General features: G+C 39.1%; 1 protein-coding gene across 2 annotated transcripts in view; it reads left to right on the top strand.

Annotated features, from left to right (window-relative positions):
• LOC142366479 (leucine-rich repeat and fibronectin type-III domain-containing protein 2) overlaps nt 1-20968 on the top strand; it is a 167487-nt gene that overhangs the window by 90763 nt on the left and 55756 nt on the right. Inside the window, exon 3 of one of the 2 annotated variants that reach the window (XM_075448374.1) lies at nt 6029-6164. The exons of the other annotated variant lie outside the window; for it this stretch is intronic. The gene's annotated coding sequence lies outside the window, so the exon portion shown is untranslated. The remainder of the gene's footprint in view (nt 1-6028; nt 6165-20968) is intronic. 2 annotated transcript variants of the gene reach the window in all.

Genomic DNA, 20968 nt, shown 5'->3' with positions numbered 1-20968 from the left:
CGTTGAATTGCCTTAAAGAGCAGTAATACTTAAAACTGCTAAGGGCTGGCTGCATTAGACTCCCGTTCAGAAACCTGAAACTTCTTCCATGAAATAGTTGTTTTGGCATCATTAGCTAGATTCCCTCCTTTTGATATCAGTGTGGTGTTGGTCGTCCATCTTTTATATACAATCAGAAGTAAAGGCCACATTCTCAGCTGACTTCATTTCCCGTGAAAGTAAACAAAATTCGGATACCGATTCCATTCCTCAAACAGCAACATCTTGCTTACTTTGAACCTATTTCATATCAACCCCCTTTTAGATGTCTGAGTACACACACATCTGTGTACATTTTACATTATGTGTTATATTTGTATTGAGTATTTGTATTTAGCGTCTGCTAATGTTCCCATTCTGTTGTTTTATTATGAATCAATCTTTAATAAGGTTCAGAGAATGACAGAAGGGATGTCGGCAGTTGCTCCTAATTAAGTGCCAGTAAATACTCGACATACAGCACTTAAATACTCTGCATTTAAATCATTTCTTGGCTTCCTGTGTCCGCCTCAATTGATCCCTAAGAGAGTGCATAAATGAGCAGATGCATACTTTGATTGATTACTTTGACGTGACCTATTTCCAGTAAAGTGTTCAGAGACTGCATAGGTTAATTAATTTCCTTTGAGGGACTCTGTAGCTCACAACTTGCTTGAATTATTTATCATTTATAAGCATGCATGCCGCTTGTGGTATATCAAAAAACCCTGACAGCCGCCACACATGTATCGGAGCACTTTGGCACTGCTGCAAGGTGCTAAGAACTAAGAAAAGAACACTGTGTTCGCACAGGATTACTGAAACTCTTTACCAGCGTGCCATGTTTCACTATGTTACATCAACTGTAATCGAGAGCGACAGCAGCCGATGACCTACGTGACACGTATGCCAACAGCAGCGTCTCAATTATACAGCATGAAATTGTAACTGTCTGAATTCTGGTTGAACTTTTACAACTTCATGCCTGTTTGCACCCGAACAATGTAAAGCCCGCCATGAGGCAGAGTGGGCACTCATGCTGCTGTGGGTGGGTTTACGGAGGGATGGAGAACACCGCTCGCAGGCTCCTGAATCTCATCAAGTGCATTGTGTTGCCAGAATGAAAGCAGAGGTGGTCTTGGCAGCACCTAAACACCACAACCAGGAGAGTCAGGAAATCTCTTTGGCTTAGGAACACCCCATGCTGCAGAGAGCGCCTTTCAATTGGATTTTAGGAGGATATTCTACAAGAATCTCAAGAAATGATAGCATCTATAGCTCTTTCCCAGCTAGAGGAGAGGAATTATTTTATTGTTAAAAAGCTTAAAAAGAAAATCTTTCCCTCGTATGACAAGAAAAAGTAAATGAATTATCTGCATTTATGTATAAATTTGTCTTGAAATATGGTCAGAACTTCATCTAACTTACAGTTATGATTAAGCACCTTGTTCTTACTGTTTTAGGGGTTGTATAAGATTATTTGCAAACCTTTTGAACTTCCTGATTTGATCATTTGAAGTCTTCCTTTAGGGGAAAAAAAACGTCTCAGATAAGTGACCAACAGTTCTTTATTTGAAAAAAAAGTACAAACAAGCCCAAAGTCGTCTGAAAGAGTTTAGAGATACATTTATCTCAGTTAGATTTTAAAAGGAAATGATGTGTATTGCTGACTCACCATGGACCACAACATTGAATGTTTAATCATTTCAAAAGGAAGCCCAGAGTCGTGGCTTAAAGCTGGTTCAAATCTCACCCCGATGTGATGCTGAGGAAATATTTTGTGGTAAATTAAGGTTGAAACAGGATGTAGCGTTGCATGTGGTATGAAAACTTCCCTGCATATTAATGTGAAAGCAGTTTCCCATCTGAGAAGCGCTGCAATGGCAAAATCAGGAATTCAAGGCAGCTGTGAAGCGTCTGGAAGTGGATTGCATGCTTTTGATTTGTTGGTGGCAGGGAGGTGGCATGAAAGCTGAGGTGTCTGAAAAGTTGAAATATTTTCAGTTGGGCTTTGAACTGAGGACAAAGAGCGCTGTCAGCCCTGAACCTCATATAACGTCTATGGAAATTGTAGATGGTGCCACAGCCTTTGCATACAGACACGATTTCCCAAGTTTGTCAAAGTATTTCATAGGATAAAGTCAGAGTGGTGGTTCAGCTGAAACGGAGCACACGTTTCTAAGACTAAGGAGGCTTTGGTAAAATGTATGTCACATTGTACTATAAATAAATGTAAAAAAGTAATGGGTTATTACCACTTTATGTTACAACGCTCAGTCTGTGTTAACTCAACAGAGTGGATATTCAAGATATTTGAAATAACATTATGTTTATTTGTGGAACATGTTGTACCGACCCATGTTGTAGCAGAGAACAAACCGTCCGTCGCAGGAATGCTCTGTTCACTGCAGTTTAAAAACTAGATGAACAGATTCAAGGGGAAAAAAGCCTGATACGATGGTGTTTTAATACAATCAAGCTGGGGACTGGTTTAACTCGATGCAGTGACAAAAGTCACATAAAAAGCCCAACACAACTGAACAGCTTCAGACTAAAAATGGAGACTCAGTAACAGTCAGACTGCAGAATATTTGGCTTCATTCATGCAGAATTTGAATTTAGATGCCCACCTCTGCCATTTCATTCTCCACCCCAAATAATGAGGTCACATTATGTGGAAATATTTCATCCGTGGTGTTTTTAACATCCAGTGTGACACTCAGCAACAATGTGTCCTATTAGGAAAATTTGCAGTTTTTATGCAACACAACTTGGATGTGAGGAGTTGTCAGTTTGGCTCGGCTTGTGTCATGCTCGAGAAAATCTGAAATAATGATGCGTTCTGAGATTGTCACATCACTGAAGAATATGTTAACACCAACCCAGCCTGAATGAAATTAGAAGTTTTCTCTGCTCGAAGATGCAGAGGGTGTGTCTGCTGAGAATGCTGATTGACAGATCTTGCATCAAGTCACCGTAAATGAACCATGATAACAGCAACAACAGCAGAATTTATTTATCTAAGTAAATCAAACTAATTAAAGAGGAAATCATAAACATACACTGCAGATATAAAAGGTTTTGGTGGCTTCAGTTACTAACATTGTTAACTTTAGCAACTTACACTTTTATGTGAGATAGTTACTTGGACAATGACGCTGGTGTGACGCATATTAGCTGCATCCTCTATAATTATCTCTATATTGAGTCAGTATCACGATGATAAACTGTCTTTTTCTGTTAATTCCAGCCATTTTTAGTGAAGGTTTGTAAAGCTGCAAATAAAACAAACAAATAAAATGAAATGAGGCGGGTGTTGGTGATGATCCTCAACTGTCTAGAAATGAATCTGAGTGTCCTTTGACTATAATAATTCCTACCCTTTGAATAAATGCTCAGCCCTCTAACTTTTGTGATGTGTTGCTCGCACTTCACAGAAATAATCCACGGTTTCTAACTCTTGTAAGTACGTGCAGATGCAGTTACCTAACAAATGGTAACTTAAAGTGATACTCCGGAGTAGATTCAACCTGGGGTCATTTGAACCGTGATATCCAGCCAAGTAGCCCACCCGCAGTTTTTTCGATATTGGCTGAACTTCAGCTGAGTTACTGAGTTATCCCGAATAGCTTCGTACAGGGGTTAATGGATCCTGGTCCGTATCTCCAAAATTATCACACTAAAATCACATGCCATGACACCAAACTTCTACAGTAGTACAAATATGGTCTGTACTCACAAAACGATGCATTTGGAAGTTTGTACATAGTCCAGGAGTTTATTATTATCAACACAAGCCTGATAGCTTCTCTGCTGCTAAAGCTGCGTCGACGTCACTTCAGAGAGCTGGGAGCTTCAAAGTAAGATGAGGGTTGATCTACTACTGTAGACAACAAAGGAAGGCTGCTCAATTTCTCCATTGATAAAATAATTTCACAACTCTACAACATAAAAATTCATAAAAAAACATGTAGAATATAGCATATACTTTGTTGTCTACAGTAGTAGATCAACCCTCATCTTACTTTGAAGCTCCCAGCTCCCTGAAGTGACGTCGACGCAGCTTTAGCTGCAGAGAAGCTATCAGGCTTGTGTTGATAATAATAAACTCCTGGACTATTTTCAAACTTCCAAATGCATCGCTTTGTGAGTACAGACCATATTTGTACTACTGTAGAAGTTTGGTGTCATGGCATGTGATTTTAGTGTGGTAATTTTGGAGATACTGCCAGGATCCATTAACCCTTGTACGAAGCTATTCGGGATAACTCAGTAACTCAGCTGATGTTCAGCCAATATCGAAAAAACTGCGGGTGGGCTACTTGGCTGGATATCACGGTTCAAATGACCCCAGGTTGAATCTACTCCGGAGTATCACTTTAAATGCCTGCTCCAACCTAAAGCCCGGAAAGTCATGTACAGAAAATCTATGAAAAACCAACTTACTCAACTGTTCAATATGATATATATATATATTTTTTTCAGGTTTTATTCTCAAACATTTCCACATAAATCTCATTGGATTTTGTTTAACTTGAACTTTAATGTACTCATTCTTGGCACCAGTTGGTGTCTTGAGTTTGTGTAGTGGAATTTGACGTTATCTTTTCCAAGCATAGAAGTCTTGATGAAGACATTAAAGCACCCTTTTTTTCATTTAGATTCAGCCACAATAAGAATTGGATTATATTCTGCTGTATTGTGATTTGTGCCAAACAGAGCCCTCAACTGGAATCAATGTGAGCAATTAGTACAATTACTTGTCCCAATTAAAAAACACTTCACTAGGCTCAAACCTGCACAAACCTTTTTGAATTACGCTCTATTGTATGACAGCTCCCTGCTGAATATTTATCCTGTAAACTGTCTCAGGTAACAACAGTTCCAAGAGGAAGATCATTTTCTTTAATTGTACATTTATAATCCTGTAATTGAAACAAATAGAATTTAATTTGCCTCCTGAAGCAGGAATGTCATACAGACAGACTTTTAAAGGTCAATTATGAATAAAACAAGCTGCATGCGTGGATGGCACTGCGTAAAAGTGAGAATAGGTTTGTTCTCTCATAATTGAACAAGCTCCACATATCTGAAGGTGGCAGCAGGTTTCTAATGGAAACAGTGCAAACGATGGATATTTTCAGGGATCAAGCAATCTGCTTTTTTGTTATGCTAACTGCTGTGACAAAGCCCTTATTATCCAGTAGCACACTGACATTGTGTAATTCGGTGTCACTTGTCCACTGCAGCTTCCTGTGATTTGTTTATTGTGCAATTTAGTGTTCTTCCTCAACCATGTGATGTAAGTATAAAGAAGATCCTTGATCAGTGAGTTTTATTGTTCTGCAAAGATAGCACTAATTGCAAAGGGACTGAAACATTGCTTTTGTTTATTCACCTAGGCCTTTGCAGCCCGGAGCCACAACACACAGTTTTGCCCAAAATAAACATTGTGAAACCTTGTTCTATCTTCCTCTCGGTGTGCTTTTATCTTCTCTCATTAGGATGAGAAGCAGCAGTGGGCTCTGGGAGGACATGTGCTCTGACATGGTCACAGAATTTCAATGAGATGTGTTAATGCTGCATTTCCACACAAATCATGATCTCCTGATGCCTTGTCTTTCTCATGACTGGGATGCATTTTACCTCTGTCTTCAATAGTTTATGTATTCAATTACAACAAACTCTTTCTACGTGGAACTTCAAACTTGTCACGTTGAGGTGGTGTGCGTGCACGGCTGAGCCGGAATACAAAAACTTAAACTATGAAGTAACTTGAATAAAACAAAACTTGACTACGACTGAAAATATGGACAAACCTGACATGAACAAACCTGACTTGGCATGAATTCAGTGACTATCATGGGTGACGGTGAGGGGAAAAACTCAGATGATGTGAGCTGATGGCAGGGCAAGAGAAACTTGACAGTTAACAAAACTAATAGACATGACAAAACTGTATTCACTCATTTTTGGATGTTATGTTGTTCCAATCCCTGTCTTACTGTAGGCTACCTGGTAAACCCAACGGAGACAAATGTGACCTGGAAGCTGCTAAGTGTTACATGAATTGGACTCCATCTTCTTGACATGAATCATTATGTGTTTGGATACTTGATCTGACCAAACACCACAAACCTGCTACTGTGAGTATGACTGATGCTTGTTGTTGTTCCCCTAAATGTGTGCTCAAATTTCACCATCTTATGCAGCGTATTCATGGTGCAATGGCAGTGGAAGAGGACAGAAGTAAATTTACTTAAATACAAATTTAGGATGTTTGGCCTTTTAAATGTTCTGCTTTGTGACAGTTTTGAGGATGCTACACTGCTTAGGGCACTTTATCTCCTATTTAATCTTTATTCTTTAGTTATCTTTAGTGTTATATTTTTTCTTTTTCACAAAATCAACAACTTTTTTGTTGCCATTAGATCTTAGCAAGCTGCATAAATGATCTCCAGACGTGTCAGATTACGCTGTACTTTTACGGTTTTGTTTCACAAAATCCATCTGAAAGTCCTTTATAGACAAGAATACGTAGGAGAGGATTGATTGAGCCTTCTGTCAAGCAAAATTCAATCAGATGACCCCAGCATCATCACATGGACTGACTAACAGCCCCTATTACTGATTGTCACCACATCTAAAAGCCACTCTATCGATACAGGACGTCCTCTCGTGGTCGAGAGCTTGTGATTATCACAAGAATCCAGCTACTTTGCAACGTTCAGCCTGTTCTCCTGGTGAAACAGCCACAAAAATCACTGTATTTGTGGAAATGGATACACATAGTCCAGTATGTCATGTTAGAGGTTATTCAGCATCAGCTCAGCCTAAATTTGGAATTTCAATAAAGTATTTATTTCAATGCAAATATGCCCTTTTTAGTTACTTTTGCGTTGATGACACACAGTGCAAAAAGGATCATTTATTAACATTTAAATATGAAATGTGTTTAATTGGGGACTTTAAAGGTAAAGTTAAGTAGAGAATTGTTCACTCGATAGCTCCACGTTTGCAATAGTCTGACAAAAAGCTGTAGTGCACAATGTGGTCAAGTAGATTAAAAAAAAAAGTAATTATGTGACATTTTTCTCTGTAAAAACCAGTTCTTTGTTTTAACGTAAGTATTCTCATGCAGCTCTGGAGACAAAACAGCAGACTTGCTTGCTCTTCCATACAAACCACAATTATGTGTATATATATATATATATATATATATATATAGACATGGTGACAGCAAGACTAAATACACATTCATATGATTCTTTTAAAAAATCTGGGTTTTTCCTTCCTATATTAAAAAAAAAAGAAAGTTGGATGCATACAACATCACTTTAAAAAAAACAAAAAACGAATCTTTTCTGGTCCAAAACCTGTGACGTTGGCATTGATAGTTTGTGAGTAACAGTACATTTATGTGTAAACATGTCCTGGAATCAGGGCTGTCTTTGCTTGGCTCAACATTACCAAATTAAGCTGATATTCGCACATTGTACGGCGCCCAAAATGGCAGGAGAAAGTTTTATGTTGTGTGAGTTTGTCTCAAAACAAAGGAAAAGTGAAACACTGCAAATGTTAAGCCAGAACAGGAGCATCAGGTGTACCTATGTGGCTGAGAAAACTATGACAAGACCTTAAAGGGTCACTGGATCGATTAAAGATGATATTTTAAGGAATGGCGAGCTGTGTTGCCTATTTAGTAAAACTGTCACCAGATTTCACGTCTTCCTGTGAGTCTTAGTGACTGAAAGAAGGAGGTTGCGGATACAAGCGCCTGAAAAGAGTTTCCTTTGGAGGGTGGCTGGGTTCAGCCTTGTAGGTAGAGTGAGGAGCTCAACCATCTGGAGGGAGCTCTGAGTAGAGCCGCTGCTCCTCCGCATCCAAAGGAGTCAATTTAAGTGGTTCGGGCATCTGGTTAGGATGTGTCCTGGTCGCTTCCCTTTGGGGGTTTACTGGCACATCCAAATGTGAGGACTGACGGAGCCAGAACTCACCGGACTGATTATATATCCCTTCTGGAGTGTCACCAAGGAGTGGGATGATTGGGTTTCCCACCTGGACCTGTTGCCTCCGCGACACGACCTCCAACAAGCAAAATATAATGGATGGATGCTGTAGTGAGTGAGAAGGCTCACTCAATTTCTTGTGTATGCTGTCATCGAGCGGTTTTTTAGCCTTAGAAATAGGGCTTCAACAGCAAACACGGCTCAAATCAGGATCCATTAGTACCCTGAGTGATAAAAGCAACACATATAATGCAGAACAGCCACTTACAATGGATGTTTTTTAGTTAGTTAATCATGGCACTGGGCATTTATTTAATCAAAAACATTTCCTCTTATGGAGGATTCCTGTGGCATTTATTCTTCCTTTATTGGCCCAGATACCGGATAACTAATTATAACTTTAACAGCCCTCTTTCTCTATTAGATGAAAAGATTGTTCTTTTTGGAGAAGTTTCCCTGAAATACTAGAAGTGACTCCTCATCACTGAAGCATTTTCACTCCTAAAAGTGAAACACAAAGTCTGTTAAAACCCATTTTTGTGTATCTTGTCTATCAATCACAGACTCGTACTCTGATGTCAGGCTCTTTCAGTGCTTGGAATCATTTTCTCTGATTGCAAACATTTTTCACACTGTTTCTTTTATTTTTAACTCATCATCTGTGACAGCAGACCTTCTTGGCTGTTTAACATAAAAATGAAGCAGGGAAGCAATCTGTTAAAGGCATCTGGAGATGCAGTATTTTGTCCACACTTATTATGAATCGATACTATGTCATGTGATCCCTTGACCTCCTGCTGAGCCGACCGAACACTTCAACACAAACAGCTCAAAATGCACCCCAGTGACACAGTTTTACTGATTTACATGTTGTAGCTGCTTGGCTTCTGTGTGCAGATATCGACACGATAACGGGGATGCATTTTAATACAAAGTGTAAATCCAAAAGACTTTTGGTGATTGTATCAAAAACAGCATTAAAGGTTACGATAAAGTTATCAACATTGCATTGTTACTACTTCTTTGATAAGTTTAAAAGATAAACTTGCAAAAGAAAGCCTAATTTAAAACGAGAAAGTACTCTTTGAAAGCAATATATTTTAGAAATATACAGATATCATAGAGATCCCCATTTAGATTAAGTCCCATTGCAAAAATGTGAAAAGTTTATCGTCTTTTTCTATTTTACATTGTCTCTGCATTTGGTAAAATAGTCACTAAACAACCGTTCCACCACATTTAACGGGCGACAGCAGGTGAGGATTAATAAAAAAAAAAAATCATAAACTGAAAATGAAGTGATAACAATCAAATAATGAAAATTAATCATTCAATAACTAATAAACCCGGTTTCACAGCATCAAATGCTCCAGAAATAATCAATGTATCACCTCTGATTTTCCATCGCTGCAGCATCTTGAAACTCTTTGTGACGTCAGAGAAGATGGTACAAAAGTAAAGCTAGACTATATATAAGAAATAAACATCTCCACAGGGAGGTTGTACATCGTCAGTTCGTCGTTTTAAAAGCTGTTTACTTCAACATCGGCATTTACCAGCCATTATCTTGGTCTTTTTGGGTTGATCATATTTCCAGAGAGACCACCACTGATCAGAGGGAGGTAATTTGGGCAATGACACCATTAACACTTTCAGTATTTCATGAGATACGTTTTCAATGGGTGTATATTTTGGATCGAACACCGTCAGTTAAACTGTATTTTCAGGCACTTCCTGATTAAAGGGATAATCCGGAGTAAAATGCACTTTAGATCAATTTACGGGATGTTGGGAGTACATACGTTGAGTTGACATCAAAATCATGTCATTCGGATGTGTTTTGAAAATTTCGATTTGACCGTTTTTAGTCAAAAGTCGTTAGCCTGGAAGTGAATGGGGCAAATCATGTCACCGCTACAAAACGCTATTTTTATACCTCTTCTACAGCTCCAAACAACATAACACTTACGTGGTAGTGAGTAGAGGGTCCCTAAAGCCAAACCGAAGTGTCCCGAGGTCTTCATGTGGTTGGATATAGAGTCCAGAATTAATTTAATCAAGCCAGTACCTTTCCGGAAATGTGTCTGCTGCAGCTGCCGCTACAGACCGTGGTGAAGTTGGTTTGATATTGGTTTGAAAAAAAAGATACCTTATTTCCTTATTGTGAATATCTGTTGAATATCCAATATCACACCAACTTCACCACGGTCTGTTTTTTGAAGCGGTGACATGATTTGCCCCATTCACTTCCAGGCTAACGACTTTTGGTTAAAAACGGTCAAATCGAAATTCGCAAAACACATCCGAATGACATGATTTTGATGTCAACTCAACGTATGTACTCCCAACATCCCGTAAATTGATCTAAAGTGCATTTTACTCCGGATTATCCCTTTAACTTCCTTTCTGACAGCAGACCGAAATGAGTAGATTGTGTCTTTATCTAGAGAAAACAAGGATTGTTTTGTTGTGATAATGGATGAATTTATGTTGCTATCACAAGATAACAAGGCTTCTTATCTCATAAGAACGGGGCAAATATATTTAGTTATTTCGGCAAAGTAAAGTTTGCTTTCCTGAGGGGTGGGTCCTGGCTGAATTGGAGTTGGTTAAGCTCTTATATATAACCACAGATGCCACTGTATTAGTATGTATATCTTGACTTAATGTCAATCATGACACAGAAATCACGTATTTTCAAGCTCACTGTAAACTTTAAGAAAACAAAGCTAATTTTCTCTTAACAGATTTCTGTTTCACGAAATGCTGAATTCACAGGATAATAAGAGAAATGAACTTGTTATCTGGCAAAAACAAGCTTTGTTATTGTAGTAAATTGAATAATTAACTTGCTGTCTGTGCCGCTCTCTGCTTCCATACGAGTGAGTGGCTGTGTCCATCTCTTGTATACGGGCTGTGAGGCTTACTCAGATAACCCCTCTTTACAACTAAGGAGATTTGAATTTCTCGGAATGCAAAACATGTTCAACCTTGAGGTTGAGCCATTATCTATAACACTGCTTCTACTAAGCAAAAGCTCTCCGTCTGGGTATTTTAGGTGGACTTTGGTTTCCTCCAGAGTCTGATCTAAATCCAGTCGAATACACGTGGGGAAAAGGGGTAAAACAGGAGATGGGATCAATGAATGAGCAGCTGACAAAGTGCTTTGTCTCGCCCCCAGTTGTGATGTGTCAGCCTATATTTTGTTGCTTTTCCCAAAGTCACGCAATATACCTTGATCTTCTTTTCAGTTCTCATGAAGGTGTTTATGATTAATAAGTTATCCATCCATCCTACGAGCTCTCCTTCCCTCACATCCAGGGCTGAACAATGCACATCTGGGTAGATTGCTGCTTAAAACTTAAAATTGATATAACTGGCATGAAAAATTACAAATTAAAACCACCGAGCACATTAGTGCAGGGCCATTTTCTTGATAAATCTAACCCTGAATGCATCTTTAGTAGATAATTTGCTGTCATTGTGATTGAATACATCAAAAAGGTGCAGGACTAAACCGCATCTTAGCCATGAATCTGGCTGTTAAGGCAGAAATCTACAGAATTTCAACAAAAGAAAAGCAATAACTTGCTTGTATTTTTAAGTGAAAAGGTCACTTGTGGAGCTTTGAGTGAAACAGCTGTACAGTTTGAGGCTGTACAAAAATCATTTACTTTGAAAAAGGTAAAAATATCTAGCTTAATACTCCAAAATTAAATTGTAATGTGATGAAAGCTCACAGCTGTTTGACAGTTAGAAATAATAGAAAAATCCACTCAACCTTTTGATCCCAATAAAACAAAATCATCAGACTTTCTTGCTGTAGAAATATGACATTCACCTAATCCTCTTAAAGCCATCCTGCCACGCATCGTCAGCCAGCATTTGTGCTGCGTGCACTGTAGTGATTGGACGATATGAATCACTAAAACAGGACAAACACTCAGCAGAACCTACACTATTCTGATTTGCAGAGTTGGATTAGAGTCCTAAGCTGCCTTACCCAAACTCTTGCTCTCCGTTTCCTCATTTTATCTTTCTCTTTTTCAGGGAGAAAATTGGTGTCATTTACTGCTGTCACAGCAGGGCTCATTGTTGCCCATTATCCCGGAGACAAAGCTGCCATGGCATTGAGTTAATCCATGCTTGTTTCAGTTTTGATTTTGGGGGAGAAAACAGATAACGAGTTCAGGTAAGCGCTGGCATGGAGGCGGCATATTCGAGGCAAAATGGACTGCATTGATTGAGACCATTCAGAAAAAGACAACATGCAATCTGCCTGGCATATGTCTTTGATTTGTTAAATGAAGTAAACACGTGGGGGGGGGGGTCTCTGTGAGGTTTCTTCTCCTTGAAGTCGATGTTAAATTCTTCTAAACTTAAACTCCCTTGAGGGAGCTCTCATCACCATGAAAACTAAAACTGAATGTCTGCAGGAAGAAGTCAGATGAGGGAGAATTGTCAGTCTGCATCCGTATAATGTACAGGCCTGCGCCTCCAGTGTAATATAAAGTATCACTTGTAAAAACCCAATGTGCCTAGATTAGAGCAAATCAAAGCTGAAGTTAAGTTAATTACATCAACAGAATCTATATTAAAGGCCAGAATTAGTGGTAAAGGACAGAGTGTGAATTAAACTGTCTGCTGAGTGAGACTGACTTTCAGCTTCTTATTACATTCCATGAAATATTAATCATGTTCAGTTTTATTTTGGTATTCAAAAGGTTTTAATTTAAGCATTTGGTATCTAAGTTGTGAGGACTTTATGACGTTCTCCAGTGACTAGACTTGTGTAGATTTGGAGTTTGGACTACAAACATCCGGATTTGCATTAAAACATACACAATATCCATCTCAGCTAAGGGAAAGAAAATACGAAAACCAAGCATTCCTTTGAAAGTCATGCTGTATCGAAAAGAGGACACGATGTACGACCTGAGCACAAATTCAAGATTTTTGTTGTGTTTTGAGGCCGTTTGACCAGACTTTCTTCTGTATGTTCCCTGCCGTACAATAAAAATAATGTCGAAGTAAAGATAAATCGTGCTTTCTCTGAAACTGACAGAAAAAAGGTAGTTTTTAATGTCTAAATCAGCTGGTTTATGTTTTTAAACTTTACCAAAGAGTGGGTTGAAGCAAGAAGAAGTTCTGAGTTGTACTGAAGCATTTGTGTCTCCTGGCTAGCTGTCATCCACCTAAAAGCCCTCCAGCCAAGAGTAAAGCCAGAATGTATGAGAAATAAAGGTCTCCACAGGGATGTTGTGCATCGTTTTGTTTTAAATGCCGTTTACCTCAACGTCAGCATTTAGCAGCCACTATCTTGGTCCCCAGAGGGAGGCATATCTGGGGCCCAGATATGATCATATTTGCAGAAGTTGGAGCTAAAGAGTAAAAGTTGAAACCTAAGTGAACAAATTAATGCATCTTTGAGGCCGGATAACTGTTGAAGCATTTCCAGAAAGGCCACCGCTGAGTAGAGAGAGTTAATTTGGGCAATGACACCATCAACACTTTCAGTATTTCATGAGATAAGTTGATACTTTCTCGATGGGTGTATATCTTGGATTGAACACCATCAGTTAAACTGTACTTCAAGGCTCTTACTGATGGATTTCTTTTTGACTTTATGTAATTTTAATTTTCATATAATCAACGGTACTACCATCAGCTACTCAGTATAGCATTTCATTACGGAGCCATAAAAAAACCTTTTGGGAGGAGAAATAAAGTTGTATAAACTTGGGCAATGACATGAAATGGGCAACTCTACACCAACACTGATAACTGGGATGGCGTGACACTTTAGGTAACTGTGAGGGGCACACTGATTTATTTTTTTTACTTTTTTAATTTTTTTTTATTGTGGTTGCAGGTGGCAGGAGCCAACGAAAAGATCCACTCACTGAACTGATGGCTTTCAGCAAATTTAATCCAACAGAGCTTTGCTTTGTTCTCATACATCTCAGTCAGGCTTTGTCAGCTTGCCTACTTTAGTTGGAAATTAAATTGGCAGTCTCTCTCAGGACTGACTGAAACTGATCTGTTGATGTATGCTCCTTTCCTCTTCATTTTCTTGTGGTTCGGTTTGGGCTGTTTTAGACGGATTTCGGCTTTATATTTGACAGAATTATGTAAGAATTGCATTAAATAATTCCCTGAGTTATTAAAATAGTTGTTCTTGTATTTGTCATTTCCATAGACACGTGTTTGGTGTTTTTTGCTCTGATGGGTGCGGTTTGAGAGTGCAAATCGCCAGCAGCTAAGTGACACCTGTTCTTGCTCTTATCAGCCGCTTAAACGGCATATAATCACTTGTCACTTCCATAGATGTGGGGAAAATATACACCTCCACACCCCAGAATAGGCCCTGTAGACCAGTGTTTCCCAACCTTGGCGCTGAGCGGAAATTCAAAGCGTCAAAGAAAGTGCTGTCACAGAGGAGGAGGGGTCACTGCGAGTCTGCTGCTGGACCCTCTCACACTGATGGGGACAGCTGCTCCTAACATTCACCTTACATTCAGAAATGTACTTTACCTTTTTATTCAGAGCAGCTTATGTGAGCGAGAAACAATCAAGTTTCAGTTTAGTAAGAACATTTGACTTGCACATTTAGTACGACATATGTTTAAAGGACATAGAATGAGGGGAGGCGCAGGAGTGTGTTTTAATTATTTGATTATTGGCTTTGCCTGTTTGGTTGGAATTGGACAGCAACAAGATTGTGCTTTATGTTGTCACAGACTCGTTCACATGACCACAACAGGTTGCCTACATTATCTGAGTTGCTTTACAATTCTTCTCTTTAAACTTTTATAAACAGTGGCAAAATGATTAGTGGTTTTTTTCTTAAAATCCAAACCACGTCTTGTGGTTCATTGAGAGTTTCTTCACGAGTCTTGTAAAGTTGAGGTGTTCCTGACCGACCACGTGACCCTTATGATGCGTTTACCGAATGTCTTTGGAAGCTTGCATGATATTTGCTCTGATTTGACAGGATCATTTAGGAAATGATTTGCTTATTTGATGCAGAGACTGACGACTGAATCTGAGAGATGACCCTCATAACCACTGAACTGAACCTAACAAATTAAACGAATATATCTGTTACTCGACACTAACTATATACATATTTCTAGTTTATGGTGTTTATAATTAGTGAATAAATTAACACTTTTAAAAATCTTTTTCATAAAATATACAGGGCTGAAATCACATCTGCCATCAAAAAAATATCCGTGCACATCTGCTGCGGTGGGAACAGTCAAGTCGTGAAATGTCTCTTTTCAAATGGAATATTGAACCAGAGATAGATTCATATTGTGCTCTGAGGTCACACACAGTTTTCACTGGAAAATATATCTGGAGCGACGAGAAGACAGACTAGATTTACTGAGACCTGGGAATTGCCTTCCTGCCCAACCTCGTCCCAGCAGAATATCAAAAAGATGATAGCAAGTTAGTATCACCCTGCGATCTATTGATTGCTCTTGTCAGTTTTGGCAATCTGGCCTCATCTATCGGTCTGCGCTCGGTCTCCGCATGATTTGAGTTTCCTGGGAGCCGAGGTGAGCCCATCCTCTACCTGACAGACCCTCCCTCCATCCATCCAGGCCCTCGCACACAGCTGTGCACGAGTCTTCTCATAGTTCACTTATCCTACTCGTTAAGCCGCTCCCCAAGGCTCCCGTTACTGTTCATCTATCCCCACATGTCATGTCCCACACTGGTGGCTTTTATCTTTGGCACATGTGCAGATGTCATGAATTTGACATGTGCTGTATATGTGTCAGGATGTTGATGTCTCTGTTAACGGCAGGACCAGATAACACGGGGAAAGTCAGCTGTTCTGTCTCCATGTTGGTAGTGGAGGGAGAAGGAGCTGGGCCTAAGCTTTTCAGCTTAACCGGTTGCAGGGACAGTTGTATTATCTGTGCATTTGGTGTTGGATTCTCTAGCTTTTGGCTCTGTTCTTAATTTTTTTTTTAATGCAGGATCCGTACACTGAGCTCACCCTGAAGTCTTGATGGTGGAAAAACAAATTACAGCATGAAAAATTGAGTTTTTCTATGAGTAATTCTGTCCGCTCCTCGGCTTATGTAAAGGTTGTGACAGAGCTGCAAATACTCAGGGGATCTGCATTAACCTCCCTTTTGAAGTTGAGCTCTCTGGTTTTTCTCCATTAAAAGCCCAACGCTGTGATTCATCGTGGAAACGAGTGAAACGAATGGGGGGGGGGGGGCTGCGTCGACGGTGGCCAACCTGCTTCTGAAAACATCGCACATGCAGGCAGCACACCCATCTCGTCGTATAACGCCCTCTGACAAATGCTGCTAAAACTTAGGTGACAGCAGCGGGAGATGCACAAATCATCCTCTCTGAGACGGAATCACAAAGTTCAGCAGCTTTGGCTTTCAATCAAAAAATATGCTTAGAGTGATGGGATGCTCCGTTTATACATGACTCACAGTGAGGATTTTTTTTTTGTTTGTTTAATCCGCAGAGGGGAGGGGAATGGGTGTGAAATGCTGTTCCACAGGAGTTTAATGCGTCTAACAAGGTATTAAACTGAGAAACTAGTGGAGGTCTTAGTGGTCACAGCCAAACATTACCCAACAGCATCCTTTACGTGCAGCAGAAGTGTGCAGCATATATGTGTGCTGGGATTATATTTACCACACTTTTACTTGAATTACTACGCTTGTGTTGGAACCTCTGAAATACACGGTTGCTGTGCATGTGATGATCATTTCATTTGCTTAATAACAGAAATCACTGTGGTTAAATAATATTGGTTGCATTCTTATATGTGATTCACACCAGTTAGGAGCTACTTTAAACCACACTGGAAAAATTCTAAGTCTTACAAAGTGCCGATTTTCACTAGTTTCATTGGCAGATTTTTTTGCTTATTTCAAGCAAAAACGTCTTGTATTTGTTGTTTTATTACTTATTTTTGGAGGGGCATTTTTTCCAGTGCATTTGTGTTGTAACTGACCTATGAACACTGGTCGGTGTAACCATGAAACGGCTTTAAAGGGGACATAGCATTTGCATTTTAAAGTCTACTTTATTATTCTTGAGCTCTACTAGCAGATCTTTACATGATTTACAGTAGACTCAATCTTGTACTGGCCCTTTATGCAACACTTTAGTTTGGACCCTGTCTCAAACAGCCACTTTAGCTCCTGTTACTTTAAGGCCTTCCTCCCCAATGAGCTCTTTTTCTAGCTTGAGGTGTTTTTTGTTTGATTCGAAGAAAACTTGATGCACATAAGGGTGAATTAAAACACTTTGTCAATCCCACCTGAGCTGTCAAAGATTTAAAAGACTTAACTTCCAGTCTGAGCTGGCAAACCTTAAATATATGCGACTGAGCGTCATCCTCTCTGGCTTCTCAGATACTCCCAGAGATTAAAGTCAATTTAATAAAAGAGCTTCATTTTACTCCTGTGAATTTCGACCGATGTTGTTGCTGAATGTATGAATCTGATTAATTTGTAATTTAATTAGTTGGAGTTAAATGCTTGTCTGGGTTTAGAAAAATAAAACTTTAGGCAGTGCAATACCTGAAAAAGCAAAGTATAAGAACATTTCTGCTCTTTAATGAAGCGGTGAGTGATGTGCACCATCACACAGGTAACCAAGCAAGCTGGTCAGACATGACACAAATATGACTTCTGCACAAACTGTAGTCAATCGATGTTTCAGCACATCATGCGCCTTTTTCACATACCGCTGTGTCATGCTCACTCATGCATTGCTGTTTGATCATGAGTAAGGACAGTGATGAGGCAAAGTGAAGACAGGCCTCAATGATTAAATGGCATTTCTCAGATGTACCATAATCACTCAACAATTCTTTTAGTTTTGGCTATTAGCAGCATATTCACACAAATGCAATATTAACAATTTAGATGACATTTGTTGTGATTTAGCGCTTTATAAATAAAACTGAACTGAAAGCCACTTTTTTGTGGCTTTTCAAAAGATTGTTTCAGAGTTGCTTCACTCATGAATATAAACTAATGGACGTAGCCCCCAGATCTGAATGTGAAGAAACACTTTAAGTAAAATGCCTTTGTCTCTTGACCAAGTGTCAGTATGTGACAAGCTGGAGAATTTGTTGTGCATATTGTCCATTAGTGTCAGCAAGGTGGGTGGAGAGGTAAGGATGCGGATGCAGATTCTTGGAACACCAAACTCGATTTATTTTCTCAAAAGGTTTTAACAGAAAATGCGGCTGAGCTGGATATCAAAAAACTAGATGAGACTGTAAGAACAAAACAAGACTGTGACAAAAAAAACAAAAGACTTGACTTGACGTGAATAAATATGTGGCTTACTGTGACATGGACCATAGATGACGGGGAAGAATCTAACAATGAACATGAAAAGACCTGGGGACTAAATACTGTGGAGCGTGATTAACGATAGAGTGCAGCTGATGGGGAAAACACAGGTGAGGGACGTGAGGCTGATGGCAGGGCAGGAGAGGGTGGCATGACATGGAAAAAAAACTAAAGACAAGACCTGAAGCTAAAACATGAGAAAACTAAGAACTTAAGCAGAAACTAAAACATGGCAAAACCCCACAGACATGACAAGTAGAGGCTATGAAAACCCAAGAATGGTTGCCGGTTTCCCCTCTAAAACACTGACACTGAAACCATGTGTGACAAAGACTTAAGACATCATCGTGGATATATGTGGGGCTAAATTAATATTCGTTCATTTAGAAAAAAACATTGGTTTGAAACTGAAAGTCTTGAACTTGTATTCAAAATAAAAACAAGTGCCGCAAAAGTTCATTTCAGTTTAAATTTGAATTTAATGTCAAATATATTTCTTTTCAAATGAATAAATATGCAGCTCTGATTTGGCTCCGTAGTGCACAGTAAATAATTAAAATCCAAACATGCTTTATGTTTACAGGTCTGTGTCCACAGGCAGTTGATTTGAAGCAGTAGCTTCTATTTTCCAAATGAATCCGGTAAAGTTGTCGTCACTCTTTTATCCCGGCTTACTTTTTTTTCTTCGCTGTTGTCGCAGGTGAAAAATCGGTCAACTTTTAGAGCACAACTGTGAATGTCAGTGTCGCTTCTCTGTCACCGAAAAATCAAAATCAAGAAAGCTGGGGTGATATAAACAACGTCTGAGGAGAAACTGATCCCGGCTGCCGCTGAAGATGTTTTTTCTTTTTGTAACCCGGCAACAATGAGCTCCTCTGAGGCGCATTGTGTGAATAAGGTCAAGGGCCCCTCCAGCTCAAAAACAGCCTCCTGTGGAGACTCTTGATGCTATTTTGCATGCCAGATTGCAGATAAATTAGCTGATTACTAAAGATAAAATTGCTAAAGCAGTACAGAAAATAGCAATTTTATGTAAAATCAGTACAGGGCTTCCTAATTAGAATCTGGGCCTTAGCTGCACAGTTTGTGCTTAAAAGAATCAAAAACACAATACTCAGCAGTTAAGTAGCTTGTTTACTGAAACATATAACGTTCATTCAACAAAGTGAACTGACAAGTTTAACCAGTTACGTTCTTGTTTTGCTGAATTATGAAGCATAAAATATAATAAAAAGGTTTTTGCTGCTTAGAGATGAAGCAGGTTTCAGGTCGGGTAGAAACCAACAAACCCAAAGTTTCTGACTGTACATTTCCTCTTCAGTTTTTTAGTCCAAACTCCAAAAAAAATTACTTTTTCTGTGTGTGCTTGAGAGCTTCTGAATCCAAGAAAAGAGTTAGTAATGCAAACTATGTAAGCAAAACTCCAAAAAGTTTGAAGGATAAAACAAAAGAGTATTTCTAAAATTGTTTTATTCAAGGTTAATGAGCAATTATTCATGCAAATGTATTCAGATTAGTTAAAATTACACAACAGTCCCTGGACACCCTCCAGCAAACATCAAAAGACCACAATCACTATTTCAACCATACACTTAATTATAAAATGGAGGAAAAGTTGTGTTTTTGAACAGTTTCACAGGACCGAACTTCTCATTAAACAACTCGAAAGACTTTAATTGTATAAACATAGCAAATGTTAGGTTTATGAAAAACATATATACATGCCCTACAATTACACTGAGACAGTTTGTACAACTAAGAAAAAAAAGCTCAGGAGTGAAGTAGCATGAAGGAGAATGAGATTAACAATAAGAAACTATGACTCCTGACCCCGATAAGCGTAAAAAAGTCCAGGAAGGGACAAGGATCAGGAGAAATATCTTTATTTGTGGCTTTGCAGTTCCCCTCTGGGTTTCCTAAAATGTCGTTTTCACAATACTGTAAAGTTTTCCATCACATGCAGTCATGACAAAAAGATACAACCTCTTTCAGTTCTGTACAAGAAAAATGTACAACATATGACACAGTGTCATCATTTATTTAATCACAACTTGAGTCAAAATGAAAAACTAAATCCACTCCCACTGCTTCTAAAGGAATTAAGATTGTACCTAAGAGTACAGAAGAATTGATCATCTGTAAGTGTGAGCGCCTCTATAAAAGCAGAAGTTTTGTCAGTTTGCTGGTCTGCAACATTCAGCTGTGTGTTAACACGATGCCAAGGAGGAAAGACATCAGCTGTTGCTGCCCATCAATCTGGGAAGGGTTATGAAGTCATTTCCACACAATGTGGAGTCCATCATTCTGCAGAGAGAAAGATTATTCACACGTGGAAAACATTCAGGACAGCTGTCAATCTTCTCAGGAATGGACGTCCCAGCAAGGTCACCCCAAGGTCAGAAACCCAAGAGCTACATCTCAGACTCTGCAGGCCTCAGTTAGCATGTTACATGTTAAAGTTCATGACAGCGCAATTAGAAAAAGACTGAACAAGTATGGCTTGTTTGGAAGGGCTACAGGAGAAAGCCTCTACTCTGTAAAAAGAACATGGCAGCACAGCTTAGGTTTGCAAAGCTGCATCTGAACAAACCT

This window comes from Odontesthes bonariensis, chromosome 17 (assembly GCF_027942865.1).
Source record: "Odontesthes bonariensis isolate fOdoBon6 chromosome 17, fOdoBon6.hap1, whole genome shotgun sequence".
NCBI classification, from domain to species: Eukaryota; Metazoa; Chordata; class Actinopteri; order Atheriniformes; family Atherinopsidae; genus Odontesthes; species Odontesthes bonariensis.
Note: the sequence above shows the minus strand (reverse complement) of the source record. Positions and strands in the feature narration are given on the sequence as shown.